The 16192-nt window shown below is 39.2% G+C and overlaps 2 long non-coding RNA genes and 1 pseudogene across 5 annotated transcripts in view; 2 read left to right on the plus strand and 1 right to left on the minus strand.

Moving 5' to 3' along the window:
* LOC139073557 (uncharacterized) overlaps window positions 1-1680 on the minus strand; it is a 77931-nt gene extending 76251 nt beyond the window's left edge. The window contains exon 1 of the long non-coding RNA XR_011522440.1: window positions 1356-1680. This is a non-coding gene — a long non-coding RNA (uncharacterized lncRNA). The remainder of the gene's footprint in view (window positions 1-1355) is intronic.
* The window catches only part of LOC103554208 (uncharacterized), a 142041-nt gene continuing 126993 nt past the window's right edge, over window positions 1145-16192 (plus strand). For 2 of the 4 annotated variants that reach the window (XR_011522434.1, XR_011522437.1), the window contains exon 1: window positions 1145-1376. This is a non-coding gene — a long non-coding RNA (uncharacterized lncRNA). Of the gene's footprint in view, window positions 1377-7234; window positions 7346-10747; window positions 10982-16192 lie in introns of those variants that run through there. The other 2 variants (XR_011522436.1, XR_011522435.1) reach the window with 2 other exon arrangements.
* On the plus strand, window positions 2418-6158 carry LOC139073548 (vomeronasal type-1 receptor 4-like; annotated as a pseudogene).

The following is a 16192-nucleotide window of genomic DNA, read 5'->3' on the forward strand; positions in this document are numbered from 1 at the left end:
TCAACATGTAATTTACATTTTTTTCTTGATCTATCAAAAATATTTTTTAATTAAAACACCAATCTTAGTTCCTTACTGAAAATTTTTTGAAAAATTAGGTATCGAGGACTGTGTTGGCCATTTGATGGTCTTGAACTGAGCAGGCAGAATTGGCTTATCTGATACTTATAAGAATGGTGGAATCTCCCTGTGAAAGCATCTGCTCCTGGTGCTTTCTTTGTGAGGGTCTCTTTTATAATCTTCTCTCTTTTTTCTATGGATATTAGTTTTCTTCTGCTTCCTATCACTAGTGAGAGCCAATATGATAAACTAGAGTCTTCTAAAATTTACGTATTAATTGATATTTAGTTGTGCAAAAGAGGACAATGATATCTAATATAAATTATTGGCATCATGTTCTTCTTTTCACTTCTATCTCTTATTAAATCCCTCTGAGATATTTAGGCTTACTCCTTTATTTTTTTTCGATCAGGAAGATTGGCCCTGAGCTAATATCTGTTGCCAAGCTCCCTCTACTTTTTGTCTGTGGGATGCCGGCAACTCATGGCTTGATGAGTGGTATGTAGGTTCGTGCCCAGGATCCAAACCTGTGAACCCTGTGCTGCCAAATCACAGTGTGTGAACTTAACGTCTATGCAACTGGGCTAGCCCCATTATTCAATTTTTTTTTGATTGCAACTCACTTGATGGTACAGCTCAGTTTTGTGAAATAAAGAAAGAACTCACTTTTGAGTAAAACTGCTATGTGAAGTGGGACATCCAGGGAGACACACAGACTTGCTGCCAGTCCCTCATGTGTCAGGCTGAAGTATTTCCTGCTCCCCTCCATATGAGCCACTGTCTGCCCCCAGGGATCACGGAAAAGTAAGTCTCTCACAAACTCTCCCATAGTCTCTCAAGAGATGCCAGCTCGATACTTGTAGTTGTTCTTGGTAATTAGCAACTGGGAAAAAGTATTCAAAAGGATTCTCAGCCTTCAAGTCTGTTACTGCCAATGCTGCTACAGGTGAAATGATAATTTCAGTTCTGAGGGGAGGGGAGGTCGCAGAATCACAAACTCATATCTCAGGGTCTGGCTACCTGTCACAAACATACTGACTACTTTGTTAGGGGGGAGGGGCTGTTACTCACACGCGCAGGTCTGGGTTCAGATCAGTTCTGTTCTCTGGTCTCCCAAGGCCCTTGATTTATAGGGTCCCCGCGGACGGAAGCTTTCCCCCCGTCAGCGGGTCTCCACTGAATCAGCAGCAGGAGTCCCGGATGATCGCCCGGTCGCGCGGCCCCTCCCCCGCTCCTTCCCGACCCGCGCCGCAGCGATCGCAGACTCTAGGGGAGGGAGCGATGTTCTCTCCTACCGTTCCAGCACCTCCGAAGGTGTAAGTAAGGTTTATGATCTCCGCCTTCTTGGTATTGTAGGTCTCTAACGAGCTGGCATTATGTTTATTCTCTGAAATTCAGTTCTTCCAATCTTTTGTTGTATTTTGGAGGGGAGAGAATCCCGGGTCAGCTCACCCCGCCATTTTGCTCCGCCCCTCCTCCATACTGACTACTTTGACCTTCTCCCTGAGACCCCCATCCAGGTAGCAGGAAAAAGTAGGTGAGTTTTCTCTATAATCATCTCAAAGGCAGAAGCCGTAAGGGAATGAGTTATATCAGAAGTCTGGGTAAGTGGATATATGGGAAAAAGAGAATCTTCTGTAAATGAACCTGGTCCAGTACCATAACCACGCCTGAAGATGGAATAAATGCTGAGACATGAGCTGAGAGAGTAAAGAGTGACGGGGTCCTAGATCTTCCTCCAGTCCCTGATGCCTCCTAATGTAATTAATATGGTCCTCACTGACAGTGATTGTAGGAGTTTGATCGAAGCAATAATTAAATCTGATGTTTAACGTGCTTAAGGACTGCAGTTCTAGAGTCAGGCTGCTGTCCAGTCTACTTTACAGGACTCACAGACAGAAATTTCAGGTTTCTAGAAGGGCATCCATAATACCTCCATGATCGTCATAAAGGGTAGGAAGAACCTACAGAAGCATCTGATCCTCTGCAGAAACAGTGTGTCTAATAGCAGTTACTGGAGAAGGAATGTCTCTAACTCTGGGTGTTTGAAGTGCGCAAATTAATTATGGACAGATCTCTCCTACTTAAAGTCAGGGAAGAAGCATTGAAGAAAAATATAATTTTATACGTTTCAGATAGTTTTAGGCTCAAATGTATATTGTGATATTTCTGCTGCTTTTTAATATTATAATACTAATCCAAAAAACATACGTCATTAATACAGTACACAGTTTTTGCCTTTACATTGCATGCTGCATGGGTGTCTTGTTTTTTATTATCTTTCTTATATCTTACCTTACTGCTAATCATTTTATTTAACTCAGGAATTAATCAATAGACATGGACTTGATCTGAAAATAGTAATTTGTTTCTATGGTACACTGTTTATCAGGCATCAGGGTTTCCTGTCTCACAGTACTCAGGTCATTGTACTTTTGTTCCTGGCAATAAAAACCAATGAATCTTTTTTTGGCCATCCTAATGTTGAGGCATTCTTGCATTCATTAAGCCACACTTGTCACGGGGCAAGATCCTGCAATTTTTTTTACTGCAATCAGGGGATCTGCATTTTATTAAGAACTCTAAAGCTTTATTCAACATATATATTTGCCTATAGAATAAATCTTCATAAATAAGTGGAAACATGTCATTACAAAAATTTTAAAAGAAATGCCACCAATCTAAACGGAAATGATAAGATATAAAAACAAAACTAAATTTAGCTTTGGTTTATTTGAGAAACACAGATAACTGATATTTTAGGATATTAAGGATGAAATGCACCATCTTTGTTACTAGCCCAGCCACGTTCAGTCCCCACTCTGCCCCAACCACTGAGTGAAGTTAGAGGAAACACTTAACCTCTCTGTGCTTTTTTTGTCCTCATCTGAATAAAGAATGTAATAGTGTCTGTCCCATGAATTAGTGAGGGATAAAGAAGTTACCACATGTGTGGCCTTCACAGCAGTGATTCATACATTGCAGGTGTTTTTTAAGAGTTATACTTTCAACTCTTGGAAGTCTCTAATGGACAGAAAGAAAAACTTTAGTTATTTCAAAGTAGGAACAGTTGGTAAGTGGGGAGTATTGGATTTCAGTTGACATAATACATGTGGTCCACACCTCCTATTCCCATACAGGATCCTCTAGCTCGGAAGACAAACATCGGTCTTTGAGAACTGACATGATGGCCACCAGGGATTTGGCACCAGGAACGATTTTCTTATTACAGACTATATTTGGAATCCTGGGAAATTTCTCGCTTCTTTACCATTATCTCTTCCTTTCTGTCACTAGGCGTAGGATAAGGTCCACAGATTTGATTGTGAAGGACCTGATTGTAGCCAATTCCTTCATCTTGTTCTGTAATGGAATCCCTGAGGCGATGTCATATTTTGGGTGGTACCAAGTCTTCAACGATTTTGGATGCAGATTTTTTTCCTTAAGTTCATGGAGTGGGCAGGGGGGTGTCCATTGGCTCCATCTGCCTCTAGAGCGCCTTCCAGGTCATCATGCTCAGCCCCAGGAACTCCTGGTGGGCAGTACTTAAAGCAAAGATTCTCAATTGCATTGTCCCTTCAATTTTCTTGGGCTGAATCCTGCAAATGCTGATAAATGTCATTTATCCTATGTTTCTGAATAACAATTGGAGCAAGAAAAATATCATAAACAGAAAACATTTTGGACACTGTTCTCCTGTTCATCATGACAAAACCAGAGACTCGTTAAATGCAGCATTGCTATCATTTGCCAAGGTTTTATGTTTGGTGCTCCTGCTGTGGGCCGGTGGCTCCATGGTTTTCATCCTGTGCGGGCACAAGCAGAGAGTCAAACTCATTTATAGGACCAATAGCTCCTCAGGATCCTTCCCTGAGTCCAGAGCTACCAAAACCACCCTTCTGGTGAGCACTTTTGTGTATTTTTACACACTTTCCTCTGTATTTCAAGTGTGTTTGCTTCTTTTTAACAATCCTAACTGGTTTATCTTAAACACTACTGCAATAATCCTTATGTGTTTCCTAACTGTCTGCCCCTCTCTGCTCTTGAGCCATGACTCCAATCTATCCAGGCTCTCATTTATCTTTATAAGGAATGCAAAATCCCTATTCTTATCAGAAATATGTGAATGGTATGTATTTGCACAATTTTCATTTAGTAATTCGCTCATTTCCCTCAAATTTCTAAGTCAAATTATGAGTGGATGATCAGAGAATAAAATAGAGCACGGAGGACATCTTCTTCAGGGTGCCAATAAGTCAAAATAGTAATTATAATGAAATATTACCTAATTATCATGTAAATGCTTATGTGATTGAAGTTTATCTAACCCTTGCCATGGAGGAGTTCAGAATTCATGCGATAATAATCACAAGGTACTGAAACTTTATAGATATTAGGAAGAAGTCTTCCACTGTGTAACTTAAATCTATCACAGTAAATTTCTAGACATGAACTAGGTGTAACATTTTTCGAAAAGGTAAATAAAAATAAGCTTGTGGCAGGTCATTACTGAAACTGAAGACAATAGTCCTAGAGGGAAAATTCAATCAATGACTAAAGCTTTTTAGACCCAGTTATGAGTTTTGTACACAGCATTCTTAGGCAGTAGTCATTTATTTGAAATATGAGTTTATGAAGGGAGATAAGCATGTTCAAACCTTTTTAGGTAGAAATGGCCAGGTTGATGTGTACTGGGACAAATGAGAGCATAAAACGACATTGTAGCAGATTTTTAAACAACATCAGGTGAGTGTGATAATTTTACAGATATGAATTGGGATCTGTAGGAAGCAGATTTTTCTCTTTCTGAAGGTGATATGGCCATATTGCAAGAAAGAAGTTTTGAGTTTTGTATTCCTGTCTCCAAAGTCTTGAAATTAATTTATGGCAGAGACTTCCATTAAATTTGGAGCACTGTAGGGAGAGCCATATCAAAGAGAAAGACATAAATCCATTCCACTTATGTGGCATTTCTGGCTCCTTGATTTTCAGTGTGCAATGTGGATATTTAATCAATTTTAGTAAAGATTTTTGTATAGTTTTCTATGTATTTATTTTCTGAAACTGATGGAAAGTATTGAGAATTCAATAATTTGAAAAACAAAAGAATTATTTTGACAGAATGGATGTATGTATTGAACCTTGTAACACAAAGAGAAACCCACATTTTGTCTGAAAAGAGACACTTAAATACTTAGCTAAAAATCAGATCACAAAACAAGAAGAAGAAAAAACAGACATAAACACACTCAGCTACAATTGAATGTGTTTAAAAACATACTTCTCTCTTTCCTCATGTCATCCGTGAGTACATATGTATATATACATATACCTATAATGTAATTGTGCTTGTTATCCATCAATCAGTATTTTCAAGAGTTGTACATGAAGACAAATTTAAAATAGTACTAATGACAATATTGAAAAAATCTTAAAGTGTATGTTATCTAATGTCTCTATTACCAAGCCAGTTGTTTAATTGTTAAAATTCCATAAAGTATATTTCTAATTTTCCTACTTTAGTTCTATTATTTGGCCATATCTCTTGAGAAAACATTAATTTGATAAAGTTAAAAAAATATTAACTTTTAAAAGGAGTCATTAGTCTATTTAAGTTTAATATAATAATCGGTACATTTGGGTCAATAGAGTTTATTTTCCAATTTATCTATGTTAACTTCTTTTCTATTATTTTTAAATATGCTTCTACATTATAATGGACCCTTTTCTTTGAAAACTGTATACTCATTATTTGTTAGCATTTATGTAGAAATTTCAGCATGCATTTAAAGCTTATCACAGTGTGATTGTATGTAGTAGTTTTATATCTTGTCTTTACAATGTAACAATATTACAGCAATAATCTATTCACCATATCCCGCTTTTTTGATTGGTAATATGTATTTAAAAAATTTAAAGACACAGGCACAGGTCATAAGTGCCTAGCTCATTGAAAGTTTACAAAGTGAACACGTTTCCGTACTCAATATCTAGATCAATAAAGAGAATATTGTCAAACCCCCTGTAGCCCCTTGTGCTTCCTCCCAGTCGCTACTCCTCAAGGGAACCACTGCTCTGACATCTAATAGCAGAGGTCACTTTACCCAGTTTTGTGTCTTACAGAAACGAAATAACAGAGTAGTAACTCATTTGCATTCAGCTTTTGTCACTCCTTATGTTGTCTGTGAATTTATTGCTACATGTTTTTGTTGATGATTCATTCACATTGCCGTATAAGATTCTATCAAGTGAATATAAAACAATTAATTTAATCATTCCATTGTTACTGGGCATATGGGTGATTTTCAGTTTGAGACTGTTAGAAGTAGTGCTGGTATGTACATTAGGACATATTTTGATGACACACATACCAATTTCTGTTGGCTCTGTATGTAATAGTGGACTTGTTGGGTGACAGGTTTACATCTCTTTAGCTTTAGGAGAGAGTGCCAAAGAGGGTTGGAAAGTGTTTGCACCAATTTCCACACCCACCAGCAGTGCAGGAGATTCTTGGTGTGTCCACATAGTTGTCAGCACTTTTATTTAGTTTTTCATTTTTATGTTTGACTTCCAGTTGGTGTGTAATAATATCAAATAGGGATTTTAGTTGCCTTTTTTCCATTATCATGGAAGTTGAGCATATCTTCACATATTTATTAGACATTGAGTGACATCTTTTTGAAATATGTGTGTGTTTGTTTTGTCTATTTTTTTCTATTGTATTGTCTTCTTCTTACATATTTGTAGTAGTTCTGTATCTTAGCTGGATGTATTTCCTTTCCTCATTCTCTATTTCTCTCATGATCTTGCTATGAACTCTTTCATGATCTTTCTCTTTCTCTGTGTCCCTGCGTGTGTGTGAGTGTGTTTGTCTTGATGAGGACCAAGTCTTAATTTTAACATAATTTGATATTGCCTTCTTTACATATAATGTTTACTTTGTTTAAGAAATATTTTCCTATTGTAAGACTAGAGAGATGTTCTCTTTTGCTTTATTTTTGAAACATCATATACCTTTATAAGTTAAATCGATGATCCCTCTAGAATTATATATTGTGTATATGTGGATAGTGGAGTATATTTTTTTCCAATATGCTCACAAAGTTTGTATCACTAAGAATTTGTCGTATTGTTCTTTCTTTTCATTTACTCTTACGTGTCTTTGCTCACCTAGGTTAACATTACCTATTTCCTGGATCTTTCTTCCATGCAAAGTCCCCTCATATATCTGTGTCTCTGCCTGCCTATTTCAGTCTTTGAGAACCCACAGCACCACACAACAAAGGTCAGTCTTAGTATTCAAAATCTTCAATGGATCTTTTAACTCAATTATTCTCAAATTTTAAAGGGAAAGGTGCACCCTATTGGGAGACAATTTTCCCTGACAATCTCATGTTTTTTCACATCTTGTATCAACTTCTGTTCTGGACTACCTTGCAAGGATATAGCTATAACAGCCTTGGAAGATGGCAATAGTGTCTGTCTTCGGGACAAGGGCCGATTAATTACCTGATTAATTAATTAAATTTAACTAATTTTTAATTTAGTTGATTAAATTAAATACATAATTAACTTGTTAATAAAGATAACGCCTTTCTCAGAGGAAAAGTTGGGCAAGTGTACTTACAGCCACCTTAAAAGATTTGTGTTTCTTAAGCTTAATATTAAGCTGTGACAGAAACCTTTTATATCTCTTTGCATGACCCCCATAAGGCATGTCAGAGCAATCGGAACAGAAGAGGACATGAAGCCCTTTTGGTCTGTTGTATCGTGTTAACAATGTCTGTTGTCTCAGTCCCAGGAGTCTCATGTCTTTTGCCAGCATCCAGGAAACTGGTAGGCTAACTCTCTGGTTTGAAAATGGAATAAAATTTTAAACTCTTTCCATTTATTTTTTCTTTTTTGAGGAAGGTTGGCCCTGAGCTAACATCTGTGCTCCTCTCCCTCTATTTTATGTGTGGGGTGCCTGCCACAGCATGGTTTGATAAGTGGTGTGATGATCCGTGCCTGGCATCCGAACCACTGAGCCTGGGGCTGCCAAAGCAGAGTGTGCAAACTTAACCGCTAAGTCACAGGGCTGGCCCCGTCCTTTCCATTTCTTGGCAGTCTTGGCACTGAGGATAGGACAGTGACTGAGCCGTACAACCAACAGCCTTTTCGCATTGTGGTAGTATCAGAGGAAAGCTGACTTGATGAAGTAATTGAGGCCCTTCTGAGGAGTTCAGTATCTTGTTATTGTTTCTATATCAAAAGATAATAGGAATTGTTATATGTTTCTACTTTTCCATCCAATAAGTGCCAGAAGTGAGTATCCTAATCATGGTGAGGTGCAGATAAAGAAGTGTTAATGTGACAAATTACCCTTTTATTTGCCACCAGAGGGCAGGGAAGGATTTAGGTCATGTGACACTAACTTATGATGTACAAACGTTTCATGATATAAATGAGGTTCTGTGTCTTTCTGGCAGTTTAGAAGACTCAGTCTCAATAGCTCTGTAGAAGGTGTCATCACGTCTCTGCCAGTAGAGGTGGCTGAGAAAACCTAACCAAATTTAGAGTCCTGTTTTCCCAATGAAAGTGTGTTGGGATTCCATGGGCAGATTTACGATCCTCAGTCCTTCCAGCAGTGAAGGAAAAACAGTTTTCTCTTTGGCTCCTCATCATCTAAAAGAAAGCCAAGGCGTTACTGGACTCCTCATGTATGAAAGATGGCACAAGTCTCTGTGAGTGATGATTTTGTCATTTACAGGCTCTGGTAAAAGGGGGAAACCTCCACTTAGAAGCCCTCCTTTGGTGTACGAACTCGGGGTCACTGTGACACAAGAAACAGTTGTACTCTTTTGAAAGCAGTAACTAGCTTGCTAGAGAGATCTCCTGAAAACTGAGGCCAGGCTCTTAGAAACCTTGGGACTCTCTGGGTTTATACTCCATTTTGGGGATGAGTACACTTGGACTCCACTACTAACAAGGTAGAAATGGCCCCCAAAGTCCTGATTCTCCTGAAAAGTATGTAATAAGGAATGAAAGCATACTGGTCCCGTGACATCTTTGCTTTACAAGAATAAGTGGGAGTTATCCCTGTGAAGGAAATTTGAAGCTGTGCACTGTGGCCAAAGACATTGGCCCTAAGAGCCCTAAATCCCCTGAAATTCCCTTAAGTGCGTGTCCCTGCTTCACTGATGGCTTAGCTAAGCTGAAGCCTAATGGTGTTCCCTGGGCCAGTGTGGTTGTTTAGTCTCAGTGCCAGCTCTGCAGAGGCAAAATTAGATGTAATGTTCCGTTCACGGTCAGATCTCAGATTCTTGGAGTGCTTCCAGTGGACTAGTTGTTTAGCATGCCACTGGGAAGAGTACAGACTGGCAGATTAACAGCATCCCTCTTTGGGGCTGTGAACTGTGGAAACAAATGGCAATGCTGCTCTAATTCTCTGGGTCACCCATTTAGTTGTCCATGGTGAGGGCATATTCTTTGAAGAGACTGACCAAGATCAAGCTGCCGATTCAGCCTGTTTCTGATGCAGAGGCTACCTCTGCATGGCCAACATTTACCTCTCTTCCTTTCAGCTTGATTGAGATATAATTAGCAAATAGAAATGTAAGGTATTTAAAGTGTACGTTGTGATGATTTGATATAAATATACATTGTGAAAGGATTCCCCCATCTGGTTAATTAACATAATCATCACTTCATTTATTTATGATTTTTTTGGGGCATTCTATTCTGTTAGCAAATTTCAATCGTACATTCCAGTGTTACCAACTATAGTGACCATGTTATACATTAGATCCTCAGACCTGTTCAACTTATAGCTGAAGGTTTGTTCCCTTTTACCGACCTCTCCCTGTTTCCCCCACCTCTCAACCCCTGGCAACAACTTTTGTATTCTCGGGCCAACTTATGACTCTTGATGAAAGTTGACTCTTTTGTACCATGATTAGGGAAGCCATGAACTGTTTTACCAGACCACTAACTCACGTTCACTGAGATATAACTAGCAAATAACAATGTAAAGTAATTAAATTGTATATTGTGATGATTTTTTATACATACACATTGTGAAAGGATTCTCCCATCTATTTAATTAACACATCCACCACTGCCTATATTTAATATTTTTTTTTATCTCTTGGCAAGAACGTTTAGTTCTACTCTCTTAGCAAATTTCAATTATCCGGTCCAGTGTGATCAACTGTAGTGACCAGGTTATCCATTAAGTCCTCAGACCTATTCATCTTATAGCTGAAGACTTGTACCCTCTTACCCATCTCTCCCTATTTCTCCCACCTCCCAGCCTCTGGAAACCACTTTTCTATTCTCTGGCAATCCTGTGACTCTTGATGAAAGTTGACCTTTTCATACTATGATCGAGGAGGCCACGTCCTATTTACCAGACCCCTGACTCTCCCATTAGAGCTAAAGTTGTGCCTCACCTCTTAACACATTCAGTCAACCCATCTCCATCACACCATTATTCATTGTAAATATAACCTATGTCATGTTTTAACCATTCTGGACCATTTGCACTCTGACCATGGTGTGTCTTTTATTGCAACAGGTACTAAGAAAATGAGCCAGTAGTTTGACACTACTTCCTTGACATCCTACTGGTTTATATATCTTGATTAGATACTTTGGTGATTAAATGTGTCTGTCCTTAAATAAATTATCTCCTCTTATCTTTTTCTAGGATAATGATGGAGGTGAAGCATGTGAAAGGTTATGTGAACGTATTTTCAAAATCCAAGGTGCGCAGCAACCGTTTATCGTGTGAATGCCTTTCTTTCGCCTAACAGAAAGCCAAGTCCATGCTGGTTGTCCATATTCTGAGGGACATAGCAGAATAAAAGAAGACAATAGGATTCACTCTTCATTCTAGATGAGGCTTTATTTTTAAATAAACTTTTATTTTGGAAAACTTTTAGAATTACCAAAATTGCGAAGATGGTACAGTGTCCATATGTCCCACGTTCAATTTCATACAGGATTAACATCTTACATTAGTATGTACATTTGTTATAATTAATGAACCAATGTTGATACATTTTTATTAACGGAAGCACATACTTTATTTGAATTTCATTGTTTTTGCTTTCTTTCCTTTTTATGTTCCATTATCCTATTCACATACCAAATTACATTTAATACTCGTGTCTCCTTAGGCTCCTCTTGGCTATGACAATTTGTCACACTTTCCTTGTGTTTGGTGATCTTGACAGTTTTGAGGAGTACTGATCAGATATCTTTGAGACTATTGCTCAACTGTAATTTGTTTATGTTTTTCTCATGATTAGACCGGGCTTACTGGTTTTAAAGAGGAGGACTACAGGGACAAAATGCCATGTTTCATCACATCTTATCAAGGGTATATATAACCAACATCACTTATCCCTGTCAACATTAACATATATAAGGTAGTGTGTGTCATGTTTCCTAACTGAGAAGTTGCTATTTTTATCCCCTGTACTCTTTGGAAGGAAGTTCCTATGTGCAACCCACATTTCGGCAGTTGGAATTTATGTTCCATATCATTGAGGATAAAGTATCTATAAAATTATTTGGAATCTTCCAAAAAGATTTCTCTATTCCTTTCATTTATTTATGAATTCAGTATTTTATTTATATCAGTACATACTCATGGGTATTTATTTTATAATTTGAGTCGTACCCAAGACAACTTGTTTTTTTACTCAAAATTTTCCAGCGTGACCATTGGGAGCTCTTTCACGCTACTCTGGTGTTCCTTTGACATACCCCATTATTATGATTTTTTATTTTTACCATTTCCTCATTTTACAATACTTCACAATTCTCCAGGCTTATTTTATATATGTCTTTTCCTAGTCCTAGATTCAGCCATTTTTCCAAGGAGTCTTGGTTTCTTTTCTTGGAGAATGGTGTTATGAAGCAAGAGAGGGGCGGTAGGTATTCTCATTGCTACTCTGGTGTCTTTGTATCTATGCCTTCTCAGCTCAAAGATCAAGAAAATGTCTACGTGTATACTAAAATTCATAAACACATTTCTATAAATATGACTATATGGCTTCATTTGTGTTGATATTAAGCTAACATAAGTTCATACTGATGTCTCTGACTTTAGTCCCTTACACATGGATCATTCCAGCTTCCTGCCCTTGCTCCTCTGTAACCAATCTCTCCAAAACTAAGAAACTTCAATCTTACCAACTGTTCTTGTGATTCAAACTCATTTCTGATTCCATTTTGTATAAACGTACTTGTCCCCTTGCACCTGGTTCTTCTGGACAAAGTTTCTGAGAGAAATTATGGGATGATGGCCAAAAAGTTGAAATTGTAAGTATCAGAATGAGACCCTATGATTATGTGGAGGTAGAGAAAGAGGAACAAATGGATACCTGGGATGGAATGTGTTAGTCGGCAGGATGCTTGTAGATGAGATTGTAATGTGCTTTGTCCTTCAAAAGTGCCTCTAGTCAATGCTTCTCATGAGGTTCCAGAAGGCGAGTCCCAACATAGTGGACCCAGAGGATAGACCATCCAGCCAAAGATAATAATTCTCAAGCTTTAAACCTGATGGAATTTGTTTTGCTAGGTTTTTTACTTGCTTGGGACTGGTGTGTCTTTTCTTCTTTCCACTTTCTCTCGTTTGGTATGTGATTTCCTATCCTATGACTGTCCAGGCCATTTTATTTTGGAAGCACGTAACTGTTTCCACAGGTTTACAGCTGGAAAACACTTTATCTTATGGCGAATTATATCTCATGTCTTAAGCATCCTTGATTTAGCTGATATTTAGATGATATTTGAGACTTAGAATTGATGCCAGATGGGTTAAGACTTTTGGGATATTGACATGGGGGGAAAATGTATTTTGCGTGTGAGAATAACATGAATTTGTGAGTGCAGTGGGATGAGTTATGGGCTGAATTATGTCATCCCAGATTGATAGATTAAGCCTAAAATGGCAGGGATCTCATCAAGATGGTGGCATATGCAGACTCTGAACTCATCTCCTCCCATGAACAGAACCAGGTTACAACTATTTTTGGAAAAATTACCCTGGAGAGAAAACTTGAAAACTGGATAAAAAGAACCTCCACCACAAGGGACAGTCCTAACTAAGGTGGAAGAGGCAGAAATTCCTGCTGGAGAGGAAAAAAGCCACCTTTGGGAGCAGTGGAGCTTCTCAGCTGGCCAGGCAGGACCCACCCTAAGGTACACAGCCCTCCCTGGAGGAGTGAGGTCCCGAGTAGAGGCTGATACTGCTATAAGCATCCTTCAGACTCAGCACAACTGAGATGAGGGTCTTACTGTCTGGCTTCGCTGGCTACTAATTGCAGCGAGGATACCCCCAGAAAAGCTATCAGCCAAAAGCTGAAAAGAGCTGGGTCTTAAAGGGCCCACACACAAACTCGCTCATTGCAGCAACTAAAATCACCAGAGAGAAGTCTGACAGTCCTTTGGTGAAATGAGACGCACCTGGTAGATTCTGGGGGCATCTTGGTGAGGGGAGGGACCTCTCCGGAACTGAGACACTGGGGGGGCCATGGTTCTGAACTGGTCCAGGCATACTGACACAGACCTCGGTGGGCGCCACTGAAGTTCATCCCTTGGCCTGTTAGCCCATGGGTCTGTCACACCCACTAGAGCACAGATTTAATCCAGTTCAGCCAGGGCAGGCAACCTGCCCTAAGGACTGGCCTCACCTAACAGCCAGCCCTCAGGCTACTTTTCAACCTGCATTGACTGGGTGCCTTGAACCTCTACAGACAGGCAAGGGTGTCTGCCTCTGTGGGGTAGGGGCTGTGTGAGGACCAGCTAAACTGTGGGGGACATTGGTGGAGAGGTGTGGGCCTCTGCAGTGTGGCATTGTGGTACGCTCCAGAGGGTTGAGAAGTTTCCACAGACCAGGGCTGTGTTGATGGTGTGTGTGGTCCTGTGGGCGGTGAGGCTTATCAGTGGCAGAAGACCTGTGCTTCACAAATAGCCATGAAAAGGATCAGCCCCACCTTCCAAAGCCTGAAACAATTGAGTGCTCCTGCCTAGGGCCAGCCCCACTCAGCTGCACTCCTAGGAGAACTGACAACAGCCTTGTAGGCCTGAGGCCTATAGCAACCATAAGCCCCTGAGCCTAGCAACCAGCCACACTGGGTACCTACCCAATTAAGAGGAAAACTGCAATAGGAGTGTGCTGATAGACTTTGTAGCCAATGGTGCTGAGGCTCCCCAAACTGGATTTACAAACAGCTGGCCAGGGAAGGGAGACTAGACTCCCTGGGTACCTGCAGTGGGAGCAACTCTGCCACAACAGAAGGACACAAGTAGCCCACAAAGGGGTCACTCCTGGATCTTATGGACTGGTGACGAGAGGGAAGCACACTGCTGGGCCTCATAAGGCCTCTCATACATAAGGCCACTTCTCCGAGATCAGGAGACATAGCCGACCCACCTAATACAGAGAAATACGGACAGAGAAAGAGGCATAATGAGGAGACAAATGAATACTTTCCAAGCAAGGGAACAGGACAGAACCCCAGAAAAAGGACTAAATGAAACAGAAACAAGCGACCTACTCAACAAAGAGTTCAAACAAAATATCATGAGGATACTCACAGATATTGGGAGAAGACTGGATGAAAACAGTGAGCACATCAGCAAAGAACTGGAAGATATAAAGAAAAAACAATCAGAAATGAAGAATACAATACTCGAAATGAGAAATTCACTAGAGGAACTCAATAGTAGAGTAGAGGATGCAGAAGAACAGATCAGTGAGCTAGACAAAAGACTAGAGGAAATCACCCAAGCTGAACAGAAAAGAGAAAAAAGAATTAGACAGAATGAGAACAATCTAAGGGAACTCTGGGACAATATCAAGCATGCTAACACTCAGATTATAGGTGTCCCAGAAGGAGAACAGAGAGACAAAGGGGCAGAAAATTTATTTGAAGAAATAATAGATGAAAATTTTCCTATCTGAGGAAGGAAACATACATCCAAGTTCAGGAAGCACAGAGAGCTCCAAACAAGATAAGCCCAAAGAGGCCCACACCAAGACATATTATAATTAAAGTGTCCAAAATTAAGGATAAAGAGAGAATCCTAAAAGCAGCAAGAGAAAGGCCACAAGTGACGTATAAAAGGAAGCCCATTAGGCTATCATGGACTTCTCAGCCGAGACTCTACAGGCGAGAAGAGAATGGCACGATGTATTTAAAGTGCTAAAAGGAAAAAAACTTACAGCCAAGAATACTCTATCCATCAAGGCTGTCATTCAGATTGAAAGGAGAGATAAAGAGCTTCCCAGACAAGCAAAAATTAAAGGAGTTTATCACCAAGAAATCAGTTCTATAAGAAATGCTGAAGGGACTTATGTAAGTGGGAAAGCGATGACCACAAATAGAGATTAAAAAATGATCAAAAAAACAAACAAAAAAAAACCCCAAGCAATAAAGTCACTTGTAAAGGTAAAAATATAGTAAAGGTAGCAGATCAACTACCTGTGAAGATAATATGAAGATTAAAAGACATAAGTACTAAAGTCACCTATTTCAATGATAAGAGGGTAATGGATAGACACACACTAAACAAGACACTATATATGATTTGAAAAACAAAATTTGGGAGGAGGGGAGTGAAAAAGTAGAGCTTTTAGAAAGAGGTCAAGGTATAGAGTGTATCAACTCGACATAGACTGTTATATACATAGAATATTAAATAGGATCCTCATGGTAATCACAAATCAGAAACCTATAATAAGCAAGCAAAAAAGTAAGACAAAAGAAATCAAACATATCATTAAGGATAACCATCAAACCACAAGGGTAGAGAGCAAGAGAAAAAGACAGGAACAGAGAACTACTAAAACACCCAGAAAAAAAGGTAACAAAATGGCAATAAATACATATTTATCAATAGCTACTTTAAACATCAATGGATTAAATGCTACAATCAAATGCCATAGGGTGGCCAATTGGATAAAAAAACAAGACCCATGTATATGCTGCATACAAGAGATACACTTCAGACCTAAAGACACTCACAAACTGAAAGTGAAAGGATGGAAAAAGATATTACATACAAATGGCAAAGAAAAGAAAGTGGGGGTAGCAATACTTATATCAGACAAAATAGACTTTAAAACAAAAACTGTAAC

The sequence above is a fragment of the Equus przewalskii genome, chromosome 9, assembly GCF_037783145.1.
Source record: "Equus przewalskii isolate Varuska chromosome 9, EquPr2, whole genome shotgun sequence".
Classification (NCBI taxonomy): domain Eukaryota; kingdom Metazoa; phylum Chordata; class Mammalia; order Perissodactyla; family Equidae; genus Equus; species Equus przewalskii.